The following is a 22,994-nucleotide window of genomic DNA, read 5'->3' as shown; positions in this document are numbered from 1 at the left end:
TTCTCTGAGATGACACAAATACTAACGTGAAAACAAGGAAATGATACGTGGAGTTATCTAAATTTTAAGACTTGGGACTCACGGAAAGAAAGTGGGAAATCGTTGACTTGGTTATGGCGGTTTAGCGGATTGTCTTACCTATTCACAATGTCCACTTAAAATTTATGATAATTAATTAAAATATTTTCACGTAAAAGTTTAAATTTGTGTTCATCTCCCCATTTCAAAATTATGATAGATTCAAAAACAAAAAGCACGTTCCTAGGAACGACAAATTCCAGGCCTCGTGCGTCTAACGTTCCTTCACGGGATGCGGGCGGTGTCGTCACGACGGTGACGGCGAAGGTGAGCCGTTGCAACGACCCATTGATGCATGAACCGGGCCAAGGAAAAAAGGAATCTCGTGTTATATGACCACACATCGCGTTACAGCGCATACACGGTGGTATTCAAGATAGTGATTTACGTGTATGTGGAGGGTTCGCGTAGATAGATATTGACCAATAACAAAATCGAATTCTGATTTGACATAACATAATGAAAATCGGATTTGACTTCAACAATCTAAAGCAATATAAATGCTCACGGGAGATCGCCACGACGGATTCACCGAGCGAGCGAGACATTCAATTTAACTGTAACAACAGAGAGGGTATTACTGCTGCGTTCACCAGGTAGCTTTCGAAGGCAACGAGCTCAACCATTATCAACAGTGGCAGCAGCATCGGCAAATTGTGAACATGGCGTGCCTTGGAGCAGGGAATTCTCCCTTGTTCTTGGGCTCATGCAGGTCCCCTTCCATATGCGATTATGATACTGAAATATTTGCAGGCTCCCCTTCGAATCGTGGTTTCCAAACGCCCAGGATCAGCAGCATCAAAGCCAGTTTTGTGGGATCTGGGCTGAGCCCTGTGCTAACCGATAGAGACCAGAATCTGCTGTGGAGGGAGAGCGGGAGCAGCTCGGTCATGAGGGCAGTTTCTAGCTGTATCAATGTCACGGTGGAGAATGGTTCGAGTGCCCGCAAGTGCTCTTCGCCTCAGCTGAAGAGGACACGTCCGCAGAGACTGGATATTCCGCTCCCGTTGCTGGACCTAAATTCGCTGTTCTCAGCAGTGGAGCAGGCGAAGGAGGTTAATGTGGAGGGTTCTCATTATGCGGTTTCGTGCAAAAAGGGTCGGCGAGAATTCATGGAGGATACCCACAAGGCCATTGTCAATGTTCTTGGTGATTCCAAACAGGCCTTCTTTGGCGTGTTTGATGGTCATAGCGGTCGGAAAGCTGCAGCTTTCGCTGCCGAAAATATTGGGCAGAATATTGTCAATGCTATGGTCGACATAGGTGACAAAACACAGAACTTTCTTGAGCAGGCCGTTAGAGATGGGTACTTAACAACAGATGCAGAGTTTTTGAAGCAGGAGGTTGGCAGCGGTACTGCTTGTGTGACTGCTCTGATTATAGATGGTAACTTAGTGGTTTCCAATGCTGGGGATTGTCGAGCAGTTATGAGCAGAGACGGTGCTTCTGAAGCCCTTACATGTGATCATCGAGCTGGAAGGGAGGACGAGCGGCAACGGATAGAGAATTTGGGTGGAATTGTGGACCTTCGCCACGGTGTTTGGCGAGTTCAAGGGTCGCTAGCTGTAACTAGGGCAATAGGTGACTCGCACATGAAAGAATGGATAACGGCTGAACCAGAGACTAGAAAGATTGAAATAACATCTGATTGCGAATTCTTAATTTTGGCATCAGATGGGTTGTGGGATGCAGTCGGTAATCAAGAAGCGGTAGACATTGCCAGGCCTTTCTGCGTTGAGAAGCAGACTAATTTGACACCATTGGAAGGCGGTCCTATAGCTGCTTGCAAAAGGCTTGTAGAAGTAGCAGTAGCAAGAAGATCACAAGATGATATTAGTGTGATGATAATACAACTCAGACATTTTTGCTGGAAGTAGAATTAGGGTGGATGAGGTGAGGGATGACTGCCATCAAACGAAACTTCAAATAACAATTACCTGGTCCAATATGAAGGTTCGACTTTGATGGACTCTAAAACGACTCCGCCCTAAATTTTGATCAGCCAGTAGTCGGAAGAATAAATCCTCCATTCTTTTATTTAAGGTGACAAACATTATATTCATTTTTGTACTGTAATACAACTTAACAGGTCCAATGATTCTTTCTTGAGACTTCTTCTTTCATTCAATTTCAATTATCATACTTGAATTGCCGATGCATTTGATATATACGTTCAACCTCGTAATGGTTCTATGACCAAGCTATATGATGTCAATGTTCACAAGATTATAAACTTTGCCACAAATTACAGATCTGGATGGTTTAAGGAAATAAGAAGTGAAGATTATAAACTTTGTGACAAATTACAGGCATGGATGGTTTAGAGAAAGGAGCAGTGCAACTGTTGGGTAATTTGTTAAATGGAGGAACAGACAGATTGTTATGGATTAAATCTGATTCACAATTTAAAAGCGCTAACAGGGCTAATTGAACATATCCCCTAGTAAGGAATGTCAAGAAAATCACCATTTACATCTTAAAGGAGGAATCAGTGAAAATATTTGTTAGTCGGTAAATGGAAGAAATTTATGACGGACAGAATTGTAATAGATATAAAACTCAATTACAATCCCACAGAGTTGCTAATTGCAGATATTCACCCAAGAAACTGGTTAAAACAATTCCGTCTAGGAATTTTGAAGAATATGATAATGAAGAATACGCGTACAATATTATTAAATTTTAAATTTTATTATAGATTAATAAGAGAAATGTAGAAAGTTTTGAGATTCTAATGATAAAGAAGAATTATGTATTATGAAATTAAGATTTAAATCTTCTAATTGATCTATGTCCGTAAAATAAATAAATAAATATATATATATAGTGAGTGTCACCCTAATACAAAAGACTAATTACCTGTTCTTTTATAAATAAATATAAATAAGATAGTAAAAATCATTATTTGTGCTAGTAAATATTATTGCAAATAAATATTTTTATTAATTTTATATTGAATAAGTTTTCTATTTAAAAAACTATAAAAGACTGTATTTTGTGTGATATTTTGACGTTCCATTTAAATAGTATAGCAAACTAATTAGTTTCTCCCTAAGATTCCATTGGCGTGGACATTGGTTACGGAGGTTTAAACGAACTTTAACCTACAGAGTCTAAACACGCTTCGATTTAAGATCTTAGGCATGAATTCATTGAAAACATTAAGTAAATAAAGCTATTCAATATTTATGGTAATAGGAAGAATGTCTTATTAATGCATACATTTATTTGATTAAGCATGTATAAAAAAGTTATAGGTGAATTTTAACTTAAGGAAAAAAAAAAAGAATTACAGATTTTATTGGACTATTTTGCTAAATAAAAATTGTTTATATAAATGAATGCTATAAATAATAATAAGGAATTTATCAAGGAGGAATTTATTAGAATTGGAATACTCTCAAATCTTTAAAAAATTGGTGGGTGGGGAGCTACTTCGCATCAATCTAATTTTTTAATTTACTAAAAGTCAACCTAACCTAACAAACTTTGTGATACACTATAATCATCCATAAGCATTAAGACTAAACATTTGTTGATCATATTCCTTTGAGAATCAATCTAAGCTCTCAATTAAAAAAAATCAATAAATCCTCATCTACCTTAAATTAAAATAAAATTAAAATCTAAACACACTTCAATTTAACAACCCTGATTTATTATAATAATTAAAAAATTATTAAATAATATTTATTAATTATTATCTTAATTAAAAAATTACCCATAATATAGACTATATTTTTAGTGGTTAGTTGTTTTATTTATTAGTATAGTAAAATTATAATGTTAATTTTTTATTAGAAAATAAATTTTGAAATAATATTTTACTTTTTATGTTCAATACTTGGTGTTAATATTAATTTTGTTTTTAATACAAATAGTATTACAATAAATTTATTATTTACTTACTATTAGTTTTACAATTAATTTTATAATTTTTTTTTTATGATTTTTTAATCAATATTTATATTTAGTTATAATATATAATTTAATATAAAGATAATCTTATCTCTTAACATTATATATAAATACAATAAACTAATATTTATATTAACAAATTAAAAAATAATATATATATATAAATTATTTACATTAACAAATTAAAATATAATTTGTATATAAGAGTGAAGCACATTATTTCTGGTTTTAATAACTTCTAGATGTTAATAGTAGAAGAGATTCCCACAAATAAGCTATAATTTTACTCAATTTTACAGACTCAATTTTACTTGCATGTTATGTAAGTGAATTGGACTATATTGAACTTGCATGTTATAGAAGTGAATTTGACTATATTGAGGTTGGATAGAGGGGAACTTAGTCTGTAATGGTTAACTATTGCAGCCATATAACCAATAAGTTGGTAGGGAAAGACTCCACTCTCCATGGTCACATAAACCATTTTATATCTGTAAGTATCATTTATCCTTTAGTTGTGTTGGAAAGACTAATAGCGCATCCTTTGGGGGATAAAACCTGTTAGGTCACTATGTTATCAAGTTCTGATAATGTCAAAGCAAATAGGTAACTATTTGGACTTTGTAGAAGAAGTATTTGCAATTTAAGGAGGTCTCAGTTGTGACCCCTTTAGTTTATTGTTTCTTTAGATAGTAGCTGGAACTTGAGTCATACAACTAATATAACTTTATGCCAGCAAACTTGATCTTCACTTGGCAATTCCTCTCATGTATAGTGTCTTACCTTGTATAAGTTACACATGCGATTATTTTAACTTGCTCCTCGACATTGTGGGATACTTGTGGGATACTTATGGCTCTTGTGTCACACTCGTTGGAAGGGAGTATTGGTGAAATTGTTATTAAGGAGTAGTAAGAGGGATGGAAGCATAGACACCCCTTTCTCAGGTGGTAAGGTGGTAAAGTGGTAAAGTGTGGCTAGAAATTGTGTTTGGAACTTTTTGTCTAAAACTAGAGATTTTTGTAGCAATTTTGAGGGTGTTTGCATTACTAGAAGCTTGCATTTTGTACATGTCATCAGCTTTGGAACTAGTTTACTTCAGTCAAGATGCCACGTCAACAAGATAGAGTTGGCAATAGGATAGAGTTTAGAGGGGGATTCGTATTATCATGAGAAGGCCTGAAGAGAAAAATCTTGCAGGCATCAATATTTGCAGGACTTTGCAGGACGCTTCGGTGAGCTTACTCCTGATCATATCCAGGAAGAAATTTCTAGAGTTGAGATTGAGGCTTCATCACATAAATCCCCCCTCTCTAAAACATAAATGTTGGTAGAATATGTTGATTGTAGCTTTGTTACAAGGTACACCAGAGGGAGATTCAACTAGTACATGCAAACCATCGATTTATACTAGTAGATGAATTTTATTTTGGGGCGAATACTTTATACTGTTAGATGAAGTTTATTTTAGGACGCAAACTAGTTAATAGACATGAGCATAGGGATGGTGCCCTTTTCTCTTTGGAGTGCCTCCACAACCACCTAAATTCCATGGATCACATATTAGATTGGATAGAACAACACATTGGGTTACCTCCTATGGAAGCACTGCTAAGGAAAAGGCCAAACCACATATTCGTATTGTTGTGTCTAATTCAGAGCCTTCAAAATAACTTCTCATGCCTTTTCTTTACATATTTTCTACTGTAATTCTCTTTAGTCAGTACATCTCACTATTGAACTATAGGTATAATGATTTTTTTATCCTCTTTTTGCTTGCTAGCATCTTAGTCCTCTCTTAGGAGGACCTTTTTTTGGGTTATGGTTTGGACTCCCTAGCTAGAGTCTAACATTGACTATTGGTTTTATGATGTAATCTCCAATTGTTAGTTAATATAATATTCACCTTACAAAAAAACAAATTAAAAAAATAGCAACAATAAAGAAAATTAAAATAATTTAGTTTACATTCTAATTTTACATCAACTTTATATAGAGAGATAAAGTAATTGAAAGTATAAAAAGTATTACATTATGTGTAATTTCAATGTTCTATTTACATGTAATATTTGAAACAAAAATATATTAATAACACAAATTATTTTAATGTCAACAATAAAGAAAATAAGTAGACATATAATTTATTTAATGCTTAATGTGTAATTGATATATAACATCTTTAAAATATTAATAACATTTTTTTTTTTAATTTAATGTGGGCTATAAATCAAACATTTGGGTATGCATGTTGAGTAAAAGATTTTAATATCAACTATATAGAGACAGAGAGCCAGAGAGTTTTTATTTCATTAATAGGTATTTTCTAATTCAAGGAATGAGAGAAGGTAGAAAATAAAGGGGAAATGCATTAACTTTTTAATGTGGAAAATGTAAATCATGAATAAAATATTTCAATGTCAATATGTTATATAAAACAAGTGAAAAGACTTTTTTTTTTTTTAATTATGCTAAAATCTATTACTAAAATATAATGGTACACTGAGGCCGTAGCCTTTGCCTGTCCATGCCATAGTTTGGGCCAAAAACTAGCAAAACAAGGTTTGGACTACCCATAATGGGAAACCAGTACAGTTCAAAAATAAAGTTGCAGGTGTTATCTTGCTGCCCACGTAGGGGAAACCAACAATTACGCATAGTATTTAACCAATTTTTCAGAAAAACAAAAAAAAATCCCATCAAAGTAACCATATGACAACAAATTTTCCTAAAAACCCCGAAAAAATCAAAAACCATAATTCTCAAAACCTGAGACTCGAAGCCACGTGGAAAATTATGTGGCCAGCCAGGTTGCATGCTGGCAAGCTAGGTGTTGCGCGGCGGCGACGGGTGTTCCTCAACAACGAAACATCTGTATTCATCCATGTCGTCGTCTGCCTACATTGCACCCGTGTCATCTTCCCACTGCTCCGGGTGTTCCTCCACGACAAAACATCTGTAAGGATCCATGTTGTCGTCTGCTTGATGGTCATGGTCCTTCTCCTTCCCAGTTTGCTTGTCCAAAGGAGTGTCATCGTCTACTTGATGGTCATGGTCCTTCTCCTTCCCAGTTTGCTTGTTGAGAGGAGTGTCCTGCTTCGCCCTAGTGCATTGTGTGCTCCTTTCGACCCTGGCAGGCTCCACACTGGTATGGCATCCTCCAATTGTGGCAGGCTCCTCCTCGTGGAAGGTAATGGAGATGGTGGCGGTAATAATGGGCTGGTTCAGGGAGCAGCGGTAGATGAAATTGGCTGAGTGGAGGGACGGCTGAGAACTTGAGGGAATTGCACTGGGTGGCAAGTCAGGGTGCATTGTGTGGAGGTAGAGAGGACGTGAGCGGTTTCTGCCACTGCGTGTATTTGGGTATCAGCCTGAGGTCAGTTGAGTTGAACGAGAGCAAGTGTCAGAGGCTGAAGAAGGAGGAGAACAGGGAAATTTGCCTCTGCTGCCCCCTCTGCGACTACATATTCAATGCCGAGTTCTGGGCATATTGACAACAAGGGTAGGAGAAAGACTGAAGGGAGACAACTCAGAGTGAAGTGAGGGCACATCAGGTTCAGAGATCAACTTAGAGGAAGGATTAGCTACAGACACAAGGTGGAAGATGAAATTACAGACCAAGCTTTGAGTAATATGAATGCCCGAGCTGAGATTAATGCAGCAAAGAATGTTGCAGCGCCTGCCCGTAGCAGTGCGAGAGCTTGGTTCCACTGCTGCCAGAGGACAATGGCAATGCAGAGGCAGGGGATTAGAGACTTGGGTGGTGGAGGTAAAATCACCAGAGGTCGTCATTGAGCTGAGCCGAGGTGGGTAGATGCAGTTGGTTTGAAGATAGTGTCGGCTTAATTGCCATTTATGGCCACTGTTAATGCGATTTATGGATTGGTGTGCAGGATTACAGATGGCCATGTGGCAAGGCCATTTTCCGTCCCGTGTTGCTACCATTCTATTAACTGTGATGTGCACCCGCATCCAGTAGAAAAGACAAAATTATTATAGTTAAAAAAAATCATTAATGTGTTGCTCAAAACCAACATGAATCTATTATTAAGGAGGTTTGCATGCTTAAGGATTTGATTCTTCTTTAGATTTGATAGATGTAGAGTTAAGATGAAGCTATGTTGGTAATTTAATAATTAAATTTATATATTTCATTTTTGTCAATCTAATCAAAACTTTAATATAAAAAATATAAATATATATTTAAGCAGATATGTATGTCTATTTAGAATTGGACTTTTACAATTTTCATTTATTTATGTGGAAAAATTAGATGGTGGATGAAGATTTAACCTCACAAAATATCTAAAGAATATTCATAGTAATATGCATAAATCAATGGCTCAAATTGATTTCAGAATTAGTTATGGTTTTTTGAAAAATCTATTTAAAAATTTTAATTAAAGTAAATTTCCACTGTCACCACCTACCCAAGTTTTTACCAAATGACTACATAAACTTAGTTGCATCCAAATTTGGTTCAAATTTGTTGTATCTAAGAAAACTATGAGAAACCCTAGTAATCTTCAATTTTGCTTATAAAAAAAGCCATTCATTATCAAATCGTTTCAAGGTTTAATGGTTTTTCATCTGTTGATTGGCAAGGAACCACGAAGGAGCGATGGAGTTGATTCTTCTTCGTGCATGGCCCGTAGGGTTTTCTTAATATCTGATGTCTGTGGTTATGCAACAATTATCTAGTTCGATTTTGGTGAGGGCATTTTTATTAATATCATGTAATGAAACAATTCATATCGTTCTCAGGTTATAACAAGGGATGTTGGTATAGCTATCTGATGGAGATAATCATTTCCACTGTCACACCATCTTCAGTTCCTTAGTCAACACCACCTACACCAGCACCACTTCACCTTCTCAAATTCGAAAGAGTGACACAACTCACCAAAACCCGAAGAGACAAAAGGAATACTTTTTAATTTTTGTAACCAAATCAATTTTTTTTTTGTATAAATAGAGATGCTTAGCCAGAGGCAGACATCCCATTCTCTGTTTTTGATATGTGTTTGTGATTTTGCAGTTGTATACGTTTTTTATTTTATTATTGTTTTGTTCCCTAGCCTTCAAATGGTATAAGAGCTAAGGTTGAGAGAATTTGTGAATCCATTCTTGCCTAAGGTTGAAGAGAGTTGTTGTGCAATGCACTTGTGGTCATGGTTGGGGCACATGTTATCTCCTCCTGTTCATTAAATTCATTATCCCTGTTTGTGGAAAGTGGGAAGGTCACTGATATCCTTATGTGTTTACATAGCATCGTTTAATTGGACGCCATTAATCAACTCATCAGAAAAAATTTTATTGTCTTCGTCTTCAAGGATAACATATATTATAGGGAACGGATTGTGAATTTGCATACTAATCCCCAGTTTTCTTCTTCAAATATTTTTTCTCTTAATATTTGGATGAGGTCTAACTTCTACAAATCTTATCCATTTTACTCTTTTATTTCCTCGTTCAAATATTCCTACCACATGATTTTGAGAGTACTTCAAAGAGTATCTATTGTGGTAAAGCCCTGCAAGGAGTGTGGTCTATGCAACGTGTAAGGGTCTTGTGCGTTGAACACGGAAAACCAAGTGTGGATTTTTGTATGTTGCAGAGTGTTATGCTAAAAATTATAATTTCTCTATAATTGCTCGCCTATTAATTTTTATTTTTTAGTTAATTTCTATATAATTTTTGGTGTATTATTTTTATTTTTTAGTTTTTTATAAGTAGACTTCACTAGTTTATGAGAGATGATCTCGAATACCAACATTGTAGCATTTTTCGGTAACCTCGCATGAAAATGTATGGAGTTAGAATTCTTTTACACAATTTACCCACAGGTAGTTATCCAAATTACTATTCCAAATTCCTCATTAGCCATTTGATAGAATATTCATCATTACAGAGTAACTTTAGTAATGGAATAGTAAATTACATAACCATTAACAACCACTGTTGTAGCATATTAACATAAAATTTCTAATATAACCTTGCATTAATTCTATGATTCTTTTAACTCAATTAGTTAATCACATTCTTAATAATATAAACGTCACATCATGCAAGGAATCATCATCATAAAACAGACACAATAATCAATAACATCATTGAAAATCAATATACCCTAGAAACCCCGTAAGCTGAAAACTAGAAAACACTTATTTTTATAATTAAACGCTCGTGAGTGTGTTCACCGCTTACTCAATGGTTATAAGGGATTCCATCCCTTGACCATTGTTATAGAACATTATAAAGAATATCACCTCAAAAACAACATAACTTGTTTATAAGCTATTACAATCATCATGACATCATTTACCCACAAAGCCTTGAGCATTATGCCTTTGGGGCTTAGTTTTTTCCATCAATGGATTATCCTACAATCGACATTCCTTCAATCTGCATAGACCACTAAATTATTGCTCACCATAATAGTAACTTAATCTATCTTTATATGTCACAACCTTTTCCTGCAACTGTTACTGGTGCTTCACCATCTATTCATGTATATTCATGAAATTCAAACAAAATATCACAACATGCTTCCTTTAACACTGTTGGGTTGTGTTATATTCTTTCCACGACTAGCCCACGTAGTTAAACCAGGGGTTAGAAGAGGGGTGGAGCCCCCCGTTCGTTGCATAGTGGGGGGTCATAGGGGGTTTGAGGGGTGCAACTAACCCCACTCTATGGGGTCTGGGGCAGCGCCTCGGAAAATTTTGGTTTTGGACCCTATATTAGGTTGGGTGGACCTACCTATGGTTTTGTGCATGATTTTCGCACATAGTTTTGGACACGATAGTTTTCGGTCCATGGTTTTGGACACGATGGTTTTCGTTCCATGGTATTGGATGCTTCGACATGTATAAATATGTATTGTAACATTGAAAGGAACATAATGAAAAATCAAGCTGGTAGTCCTGGTTTTGGGATTCGGGGGAAAATCTATGTGTATATGTGTTTTATGTGTTATGCTTTCGCATTGTTTATTTTCTCTGTTTTAGAATTCGTATGCAGGTAATTTTTGTATGGGGTTAAAACCTACATTTGGTATCAGAGCCGTTTTGGCTTCAAGGGGACGCCTTTTTTATTGAGGAGTTTCACTCAGGCCTGTGGTAGACCCAATTCAGTGGAAGATTTGCGAGATCGATTCTGGTGGTGAAAGAAGATGGTGAGCAGTGGAAAGATAGAGATTGAGAAATTTAATGGTCAGAGTTTTGAGTTGTGGAAACTCAAGATGGAGGATTTGTTGGTGGATAAAGATCAGTGGATCAGAGTAGATCCAGGTACTAAACCAATAGGAGTGTTCGATGAAGAATGGAAGAAGTTGGATCGGAAGGCAAAGAGCACAATATGATTGTGTGTCTCAGATTCAATATTACTGAATGTACCAGGGGAAGCTACGACGAAGGCTTTATGGGACAAGTTAGGAACTTTGTACCAATCTAAGTCTCTGGTGAATAAACTATTCTTGCAGAAACAGCTGCATGACCTGAGGATGAAAGATGGAGAGTTGGTGACAGAGCATCTGAACACATTTAATACTATGGTAAGTCAGTTAGCATCTGTTGATATTAAAATTTCAGATGAAGATAAGTGCATCATTTTGTTGTGTTCTCTACCAAATTTGTGGGATAGTCTGGTTATTGCAATAGGTAGCAATGCAACTGCCTTGCAGTTTGATGAAATAATCTCATCCTTGCTGAGGGAGGAGATGACACAAAAAAATATGGAGAGCCAGAATGGTGATGCCTTGTCTGTCCGAGGACAGTCCCAGAACAGAAACAAAAATAAGTCATCGAATGGGAGATCTAAATCTCCAGGAAAACATGTAAATGTGGTGTGCTGGAAACGTGGAAAGGAAGGTCACTACAAAAGGGACTATCAATCTAAAGCTCCTGATAAAGGAAAGGGATCTGATGATGCTCCTTCTACAGAGGCGAAAACCACCTCAGATGAAGGTGGGGATGTGTACTTGGCTTCTTCAAGTACACATGTAGATCATGAGGCATGGTTGATTGACTCAGGTGCATCCTTTCACTTCATTCCCCATAGAGAGTGGTTCTACAAGTATGAGAAATATGATGGTGGTGATGTCTTCTTGGGGGATGACAGGAAGGCTGGAATCATTGGTCGCAGAAAAGTAAAGTTGAAGTTGCAAGGTGGAAGGGTTAGAACAATTCCGGGTGTTTTGCATATTCTTGCATTGGCTAGAAATCTGATTTCTGTAAGCAAGTTGGATGATGCAGGTGTAAAAATAGTGCTCGAGAAGGATACCTGCAAGATGGTTTGGGGAGCACTGGTATTGATGCGAGGAGTTCAGATTAGAACTCTGTACAAGCTACAAGGTAGCACTATTATTGATGGGTGCAACAGTTATGTAGTTCCTGAAAGTGGAACAAAAAATCTAGTGGTCTCTAGAGAGAAGAATATGTTGTGGCATCAAAGGCTTGGACATAATGGAGAGAAGGGCCTTTGAATACTTCATGGTAAAGGTATGGTAGAAGGTATGAGTAATAGCTATCTGGATTTTGATTTCTGTGAAAATTGTGTATATGGGAAGTAGAATCGGGTGAGTTTCCCCTCTGGTAGTAAGAGGGTGAAATAGATATTAAAGCTTGTGCATAGTGATGTGTTTGGACATATGAAGGTTCCATCACTGGGTAAGTCTGTGTACTATGTATCTTTTATAGATGACTTCTCAAGGAATACATGGATATATTTCCTTAAGAAAAAATCTGAAGTCTTTGACAGGTTTAAAGAATTTAAGGCTCTGGTGGAAAACCAGATAGAGAAGAAAATAAGGGTGCTGAGGACAAATAATGGTGGAGAGTTTTGCAGTAAGGAATTTAAAGAATTCTATAAGAAGTGTGGATAGAACAGAAGAAGACTACTCCATATACACCTCAACAAAATGGAGTTGTAGAAAGAATGAACAAGACGTTAATGGAAAGGGGAAGAAGCATGCTTAGTGGTGTTGGGTTAGGACAACAATTCTGGGCAGAGGTGGTGGATACAACATATTACCTAGTCAACAAATCACCTTCATCAACATTGGAGGATAAGACTCCACAAGAGGTATGGACTGGTAAGAAACCCTCTCTTTCACATCTGAGGGTATTTGGATGTGATGCATATGTACATGTTCCAAAGGAGAAAAGAACCAAGTTGGATAGTAAATCTGAAAAGTGCATCTTTATTGGGTATAAGGATGGTTTAAAGGGTTATAAGCTTTGGAACCCAGTAACAAGGAATGTTGTGTACAGCCGAGATGTGGTGTTCAGAGAGGTGAAGGATGTTATTAAACATGAAGTCCAACCAAAGGAACTTGAGAAGATAGAGTTTGAGCTAAAGGAGGAATCAGAAGATGAAGAGCCACAAACTCCAGGTGTGAGAAGATCAGTTCGAGAAAGAAGGCAACTAGAAAGGTATAGTCCATCTTCTTTCTATTCAAATTTTGCTTTCTTTGTTACTGATTATGATCCCAGAACTGTGAAGGAAGCAGTAGATTCAGAGGATGGAAAACTCTGGAAAGAGACCATGGTTGGTGAAATGGCATCTTTGCACAAAAATGAGGCTTGGGATCTTGTGGAGTTGCTGGCTAGAAGGAAACCCATTGGAAGCAAATGGGTGTTCAAGAAGAAGACAAATATAGAAGGAAAGGTGGAGAAATACAAAGCTCGGTTGGTAGCAAAAGGTTATTCCCAGGTGCTGGGAATTGATTTTGGTGATATTTTTCTCTTGTTGCCAAGGTAACTTCTATTAGATTACTTTTATCTGTTGCTACAGCTTTTGATTTTGAGGTAGAATAGATGGATGTGAAGACAACATTTGTTCATGGGGATCTAGAAGAGGAAATCTACATGAAGCAACCTCAAGGCTTTGCGGTGAAGGGTAATAAAGAACTGGTATGCAAGTTAAAGAAGTCTCTGTATGGGTTAAAACAGTTACCAAGGATGTGGTATCAAAAATTTGATACATTTATATGGGGACTTGGCTTCACCAAAAACAAAGCAAATCACTGTGTGTATTTTAAATTAATTGGTGACCATGTTATTTATCTGGTCTTGTATGTGGATGATATGTTGCCGGTTGGAAATGACAAAGAAATTATCAAGGATTTGAAGACCCAATTATCCTCCAAATTCGACATTAAATACCTTGGTGTTGCAAACTATATTTTGGGCATGGAAATTAAAAGAGACAGGGCAAAGAGGAAGCTCTGGTTAAACCAGAGGAAGTATGTCGAGACAATACTACAGAGGTTTAATATGCAAGATAGTAAACCGGTGAAGGTTCCTGTTCTTGTAGGTGTGAGGTTATCTGATGAACAATGTCCCAAGACACAAGAATAGGAAGAGGACATGTCTCGTGTTCCATATGAAAGTGTAGTCAGTAGCCTGATGTATGCAATGGTATGTAGTAGACTAGAGATTGCACATGCAGTGGGAGTATTGAGCAAGTTTATGTCAAAACCAGGGAAGGAGCACTAGACAGTAGTGAAGCGGGTTTTTAGGTATTTGCGTGGCACTAGTGATTATGGTTTGTGCTACCAAGGAAGGCTAGGATTAGATAGAGTGTTGGATATTCGTGGATTTGTTGATGCAGATTGGGCTGGAGATCTGGATTAGAGAAGATCTACAAGTGGGTATTTGTTTAACCTATTTGGAGGTGCAGTCAGTTGTATGAGTAAGAAACAATCTGCAGTAGCACTATCAACTACAGAGGCAGAATACATGGCAGCCATTCATGCAAGCAAGGAAGCAGTTTGGTTGTAGAGATTGTGTTCAAGTATGGGGTTAGTGCAGGGAGCTATAAGGATAGTCTGTGACATCCAAAGTGCAATTTTCTTGGCAAAGAACGCTCCATATCATTCAAAGACAAAGCACATTGATGTTCAGTATCAGTTTGTGAGGGATATGATAGAAGACAAAAGAGTGTTGCTGGTAAAGGTGGACACTTTGAAGAATACTGCAGATGCATTGACAAAATCTGTAATCTCTAGAAGTTCTCTTGGTGTAGAGAAACAATGGGCGTTGTAGGGCTCGATAAATGGGTAATCTCTCTTGTGGCCCCCTGTGGAAAGAAAACAACAAGTGGGAGAATGTTAGGTTGTGTTATATTCTTTTCATGACTAGCCCACGTAGTTAAACCGGGGGTTAGAAGGGGGGCGGAGCCCCTCGTTCATTGCATAGTGGGGGATCATAGGGGGTTTGATGGGTGCAGCTAACCCCACTCTATGGGGTCCGGGGCAGCACCCTGAAAAATTTTGGTTTTGGACCCTATGTTAGGTTGGATGCACCTCCCTATGGTTTTGTGCATGATTTTCACACACGGTTTTGGACACGATGGTTTTTGGTCCATGGTTTTGGACGCGATGGTTTTCGGTCCATGGTATTGGATGCTTTGGCACATGTAAATATGTATTGTAAAATTGAAAGGAACATAATGAAAAATCAAGCTGGTAGTCCCAGTTTTGGGATCCAGGGGAAAATCTCTGTGTATACGTGTTTTATGTGTTATGCTCTCGCATTGTTTATATTTTGTGTTTTAGAATTCGTATGTAGGTAATTTTTGTATGGGGTTAAAACCTACAAACACTACATATAAATAAGTTGTAAGTGTATAACCGTCAATGAATTTCTATAAACAAATACCACATTAACTATTATTCCCCTCACATACACCCACATTCTTGCAAGACAAATCACTACAACTGTCTAGACATTCCCTTAAAGGAAACTAACACATCATTTATGATCTTTGTACACATGAATTACATAAACTTTCTCAAAAGAACTAGCTCTTCAACTATTACTTTTTTGGTGCATGCAAATACATAAATAAAGCTAACACACTAAATGTTGTTCTTATGCATGCAAGTGCATATACTTCCCAAAGAATGCTTAACACAATACATCATGCAACATATGTTTCCTTTTCCAAGAAATGTAGTTGATCTAGGTGGATATTGATGGCCACCCGCCTATTCCACCTAAACCCCCTAGTCAGTTTCATCTGCTTCCTTGTTTATTTTAGCATTTACTATTTTTAGTAGTTTCTTGCATCCTAAACTTTTGGAGTAGTTTCAAACCCCTAAACGACATTTTTTGGGGGTTCGTTGTAGGCGCATAGCCATATGCAAGGGTCTATAGTGAAACCTGTAGTACTTGGAGAAACATTTCCAACAAGGTATCGTATGCGCCAAAAGGAGATAATGTGACCATGTTACAACCCTAGGAAGTTAGCTGCCGAACCATCCCCAACGAGGCCCACAAACTCTTGGCGTTACATCTCCTAGGCTTAGGGTTTTGGTTGTTTAGGGTTTTCTCATGTTTTTCAATAACAAATAGGCCCTTGAGCCTCATTGTAACATAGTTCAAAGGCATGTAGTCACCACATCTCTTCTTGAAGATAAGCTACCACTGCTCTAGCTATCTTATTTATATTTTGTTTGTAAGCATAGTTCAGTATTTTTCTATTAATGAAATTAAGTGTTTTTCTGCTGCATCTTTGTATTTACGATTATATCTGTAAGTTGTTGTGTTCCTATTTAATTTTGGATAAGTGGTATTAGAGTGGTCTTCTCTTTCTCTGTTTTTAGTTGCATGTCCCGAACAAGATTAGGGTATAAGGAGTGAGGGTTCGATCTGGTTGAACTGTTGCAAGGTCAGCCTCGCAAAACCCAAAGACCTCCCATGGCGGAAGAAAAGAAAGACAAGGGAGTAGGAGATCCTTTCAAAATGTTTCCCGAGGAATCCCTTGAGCGACAGAGGAACACGATGATGGATAACTTTTCCCAGATCCTTCGACAACTACCCACAGGTGATGCATCTTCATCCAGTAGCCATTCTGGAGGCACCACTCCTTTCAAGGTGCGAGTTAAATTTGATATTCCCATATTTGAAGGCTTGACAGATTTAGACATCGTAGTTAAATGGTTAAATGTGTTGGAAGGATATTTTTCAGTTCATGACTTTTCCAATCGAGAAAATATTACTTTTTCACTTCTCAAAGCCACTCCACATGTCAAGGGCTAGTGGGAAACCTACTATGAACAAAAGAATGAGAGTGAACCCTCACTGTTTTTAGCGACACCCACTTGGGATTATTTTCGAGATGCCATCAAGGGACAATATTACCCTATCGGGAGCTATGAAGATAAATACATACAATGGACCAAACTACAGTAAGGAAGGGACCAAGATGTGCCGAAGTTCACAAATATTGTCCATACCCTTCACACAAAGCTAGATATTAATGATATTGAGTGACATTTGGTGCTTAAGTACCATGGGTGCCTGCACAAGTACATTCAGGATGAGATGGAGTTCTTGGACATTTCCTCGCTCAGCATGGCACACGAGTATGCTGTCAAGATTGAGCAAAAGTTTAAACAAAAGAAGCAAGACTTTGGATCTCCGAATCCAAAGGAAGAAAAAGGTGTCCCCAAACCACAAAGAAAATGACCAAGCCAAGGTGGGGCTACCCAGGATATCCCACCAAAGCTGCAAGCAAAGAAAAACACCATGAAACCAAAGAAGAAAATGAGAAAATGGTGCAAGTTCCATAAGAGATCCACTCACAATACAAGTGAGTGTCAGGCCAAGCAGTCACCAGTGGCCAAGCTGAAGGCTTCCGAATCATATGCATGTTCCGACTCTAAATCAAAACCCGATAAGGAAACTGATAAAGGGAATCAGATCATTGATGCGGAGCCCAATGCCACCGTGGCAACCACCAAGATCCAAAAAATTGAGCCTAAAGATCCAGAGGAGGGGGAACACATCTTCTACTCACATATGTGGGTGAAGGGTTCTCCACTACAGTTCATTAATGACAACAGGAGCCAAAAGAACCTCATTTCAGTAGAGGTCGTGAAGCGGTTGGGCCTAAAGACTAAAACACATCCATAGTCATACACCATCGGGTGGCTTCACCAAGGACACGATCTTCACGTCATCTAGCAGTGTCGCGTTCCCTACAACACCAATCCCTTCACAGATGAGGTACTGTGCGATGTTGCTCCTCTTGAAGTTTGTGATGTATCATTAGGACAACCATACTTGTGGAAGAGACATGTTGTATATGAGTCTAGACCTCACTCTGTGATTATTACTTTGGCCAATAAGTTGTATAGGATACTAGAGGTAGCCCAACCTACTGCCATCCCTTTGATCACTGCAAAGAAATGCAATAACATCATTTCCCAAACCAGGAAATTTGTTTTCCTTATGATTCGCCCTCAGGGAAAGAAGAAGGTAATGGACACAACTTCTAGGCATCACTCCTCTGCACAACAACAGCAAATGGACAAGGTCATGGAGGAGTACAGGGATATTTTCGCCTCACCTACAGGGGTACATATGCAATGTATGATTAAGCACTCCATTGATCTGATGCTAGACGCGTCGCTACCCAATGGACCGATATATCGATGCTCTGTTCAAGAGAACGATGAGATCAAGAGGCAGATTCAGGAAGTATTTCAAAAAGGGCACATCGAGCCAAGCTCATCACCCTGTGGGAGCCCAATTGTATTGGTACAGAAGAAGGATGGGACTTGGAGACTATGTATTGACTATCGGGTGCTGAAGAAGATCACTATCTAGAAAAGGTACCTGATATCATAGATTGATGACCTTTTGGACCAGCTCAAGGGGCCAAATATTTCAGCAAGATTGACCTGAAGTCAGATTATCACCAGGTGCCTATCGAATCCTCTGATGTGTGGAAGATTTCCTTCAAATCCAAAGAGGGCCTTTTCGAATGGTTGGTCATGCCGTTCGGATTGATGAACGCCTCTGCAACCTTCATGAGACTGATGGATGACATCTTGTGACCCTTCACCAATGCATTCATTGTGGTGTATTTAGATGATAACTTGATCTTCAACCAGAGTTGAGAAGAGAACCTTGACCATATTCGATAGGTCCTTCAAACCCTACGACAACATAAGTTGTTTACTAACTTGGAGAAATGCACCTTTGGCCTGACCTAGGTTAAAAATCTTTGGTACATCATTGATGAGAAAGGTGTACATGTGGACCCATCCAAGATACAAGTCATTCAGGATTAACCAACCCCAACCACTCTAATAGAGCTCTGTAGCTTTTTGGGTCTTGCCAATTTCTACTGTAGGTTTGTGTTGGGGTTCTCTCATATCACTTGGCCTTTAAGTCAAGTGACCAAGGGAAAATCGAAATACTTTTTTTTTTGGTTTGAAACCCAACAGCAAATGTTCTCTGAGTCGAAGAATTGTCTCTGTTCTGCACCAGTGCTCACATTACTAGACTTACAACAACCATTTGAGATTCACACATACGCCTCTGATTATGTTATTAGTGTGGTTCTTACTCAGCATGGGCATCCAATGAATACATATGAATGCATGAAAAATGATCGAGCACTATTAATACCAACATCTAAGCAATGCCTCTCTAAAAAACTTACACTTGATATGGAAAGAAAGTAGTAGGCCTTGAGCCTGGACATTTATTTTGTACCTGGGTGAAAGAACATGGATAATCTCAGTTCATTTCCTCTCCTCTAGCAAAGTATCCAATTCTATTTGAAGGTATTTTTGCAATGTGATCAATATCCATGTGTTTTCCATTTACTTCAAACCAATCTAAATCCTTCCTAGAAAAGATAATATTTTATTTAGGGTCTTGCACCAGAATGAAAATGACTATTTCTCATTTGAATTTCTTTTCCATTTTGTGACCCATGAAGTTGCTGCAATGATAACCCAGAATGTGTTGCAACAGTGATCCAGCAAGTCGCCACAACTGTAAACCGAAGAATTGCTGCAAACTTAAACCAATGTGTTTCCACAATGTTAAACCAATGATATTCCTCAACAGTCAACCAGTGAGTTGCCGCACCAGTCAAACAACGAGTTTCCGCAATAGTTAACAAAAAATTTTATGCAAGGGTTAACAATCAAGATGCCACAAAGGTTAACCAATGAGTTTCTGCAACGGTTGACCAACGATTTTCCACAATGGTTAACGAGCGAGTTTCCGAAATGGTTAAGCAACGATTTTCTGCATGGTTAACAAGTGAGTTCCCACAACGGTTAACCAACAAGTTTCTGCAGTGGTGAAACAGTTTGTTGCTGCAACATTGAACCAATGGATTTTTTGCAATCAAGTTTGGTGCTCTCCTAACCCTAGAAAAGAAACCATGTGTGTTCTCTCTTATTTTTGCTAGGGAACTAGTCAAACAAGACAATATTGTTTGCATAAATAAAGTAAGCAACCCATAACAACATTTCCTTTATATATTAGTTTGCATAAATTATATAACCATATGTTAATGTTATAACAGTTTTCTAATAACTTATATAATAGTATAAGCACATATATACATACTGAGATTTATTTGCAAAATCTAAATTAGTATGGTGGAAGATGAAAGGTATTACAAATAATATATATTAGTAATGTGGAGGATGAAGGGTTTTACAAATTGGGTTTTATTAATGTGGAGGATGAAGGATTTTACAATTTGGATTTCAGTAATACGGAGGATGAAGAATTTTACAAAGAATCTATATTAGTAGTGTGGAGGATGAAGGGTTTTACAAATTGGGTTTTTCTTTGCCTTTTTTTTGCACTATGTTTTATCTTATTGTGACTCAGAAATTATAATAGGATTGCTCTGACTCTACTCACAAATTTAAGAGCATTATCAATGAAGTATAGGAAATTGATTTGCTTCATTGCCGGATGGTGAACTAGAAGGATCTACATCCCCTATTTTACTATACTTTCTTATTATCTATTTAATCTGAAAGCATTTTTCTGTTTTGGAAAAAAGAAAATATAGTTGGAATCTACATAGGTAGGAATTTGCACGGGTTTTGAAATTTCTTATTTTTAACATACAATATGAGCGACGTTGATCTTCACTGCTCATGTCTCGGGTACAAAATAAACACTCGCCTACGATTTTTGCATGTTCCGATCAATGAAAACACTGTGCCTCATCTCAATTTTCTCCTTCTGAGGTTGCAGGGGCTTGAAAATGATGTGGGAGTGAATGAAATTTAGTATAACAAAGGAAGGAAAGGGAGGCTCGCCATTAACTCATTTCAGCGCGAATTAGGCAAGTCATCGTGTCGTAACTGACTAGCCTACATACAGAACTTCGTGGAAGGTAACACCAATGATGGAGGACAGAGAGGGAGATAGACGGTAACGCCAATCATGGAAGGTGGAGAGGGAGATAGAAGGTAACACCTGTTTCCTTTGCGTTGGGGACATATGGGACCTACATCACAAAGAGTTGTCGGAAGGGCCTCACTAGTGGGGAGGGGGTGCGAAACCCAAAAGGTGTTTTGTCGACTGGTTAGCTTACTATGAAATTAAATGTGAACATTCATATTTTTTTCAAAAATTTTACTTATGATAGTGCACTGAGACAACAGATCACATAGAAATTATAATAGTAATTCTCTAAATCAACTCAATGTCACATAAATAAAAAATTACATTACTATAAATTATAGTGATAATTATATAAATAAACTTAGTTTCACATAAATAGGTAATAATTATCTAAATCAACCTAGTGTCACATAAATAAGCACACACACACACACACACACACACACACATATATATATATAATTATAAAAAAACTATATTTTGTATGACATCCTATTTAAATGATAGAGCAACCCTATTAGATTCTGCATATAGATTCTGATGGCCTCAACGTCCGTTAAGGAGGTTCAACACACTTCAATTTAAGCTATTATGTATTGTAAATTTTAGTTTTTTTAATAATTATAATTAAAAATTAAGAGTCTAAACTAGTTCAATTTAAGTTATTAAACATAATTTCATTAAAAATTTTAAATAAAGTTATTCAAAGTGATGGTTTTTTAATTGCTATAATAATTGAAAATTTATTTATTTTAATAATGGGAAATCTATCATAAATCAATTATCAATAAATTTAGTTGTTTTTTTTTTCCTTCCTCTTAGAAAAATAAAATACCACTATTTTTTCATCATAAGAAAAAATAAAATTACATTTTTCACATGATGTACGCATTCTAGCAAAATAAGCCCTCACAACATTGAGCTAGAGAAGAGGACACAACAAGTTTTGTGAAACATACAACAAAAGAAGAGAAAAGTTAAGGCTGCAATTTTACGATTGACTTTTCTTTTCTTCCTTTGGTTTTTTTTGCACTTTATGCCAAACATATGAGCTTGGTTCAATAAGAGCTAATGTCAATTCTTGACCTATTTCCATGTCAGAAACATCTTTGTTTGGATCTGAGCTCTTAGATATATGAGTTATTTTTGTGTCCTCATTCCCACCCAATACCTGAAAAGCTTCAGGTTCAATACCCTTATATAGAAGGGTGACTATAAATGACTATAATGTGACATCTCCATTTGGTTGGTCTCCATGTTAAGAAAAAACATCGGCATATAATTGGATGGATTGGCTTTGGAAACAATGTTAATACTAAGAGGGGGGTGTGGCGTAGTGAATTAGTGTTAAGGCTAATTTAAACTTTATGTTAATTTATCATTACTCATTCAACTTAGAATGCACTATATGAGAGTAACCATTAACAAACCATAATAAAAACCATATGAATCAACACAAGCACACACATCATGAGAATAATACACATGACACAAAGGTTTAATGTAGAAACCCTTCTAGGAGAAAATCCACCAAATCTTGTCTTGTTATTGATGTAACAATAAGAGCACCTACTCTATTACATCAAATTTTGTTTGTGAGCCACCACTCACAGGAAGAACCAACTCCCTTTGATTTTTTGCTAGCATTAACTAACAGGAAGTACCAACTCCCTCCTTTTGTAGACACCTAATTAGTGTACCAGAAGTACCATGTGAAGCACCAACTTCATAGATTTGTTGTAAGCACCAACTTGCAGCTCCTTGGATTTATGCACGCACCAAATTGCAAAAGGTACCAACCCCCAATCTTTCTTCAGACAC

At 37.2% G+C, this 22,994-nt stretch overlaps 1 pseudogene; it reads left to right on the top strand.

Annotated features, from left to right (window-relative positions):
- The first annotated feature begins 616 nt into the window (after positions 1-616).
- LOC149211797 (putative protein phosphatase 2C 53 pseudogene) lies at positions 617-2,765 on the top strand (annotated as a pseudogene).
- The last annotated feature ends 20,229 nt before the right edge of the window (positions 2,766-22,994 follow it).

The sequence above is a fragment of the Pinus tabuliformis genome, chromosome 1_1 (genome assembly GCF_031772625.1).
Source record: "Pinus tabuliformis cultivar Carrire ecotype Pingquan chromosome 1_1, CPIR1, whole genome shotgun sequence".
NCBI lineage: Eukaryota > Viridiplantae > Streptophyta > Pinopsida > Pinales > Pinaceae > Pinus > Pinus tabuliformis.
Note: the sequence above shows the minus strand (reverse complement) of the source record. Positions and strands in the feature narration are given on the sequence as shown.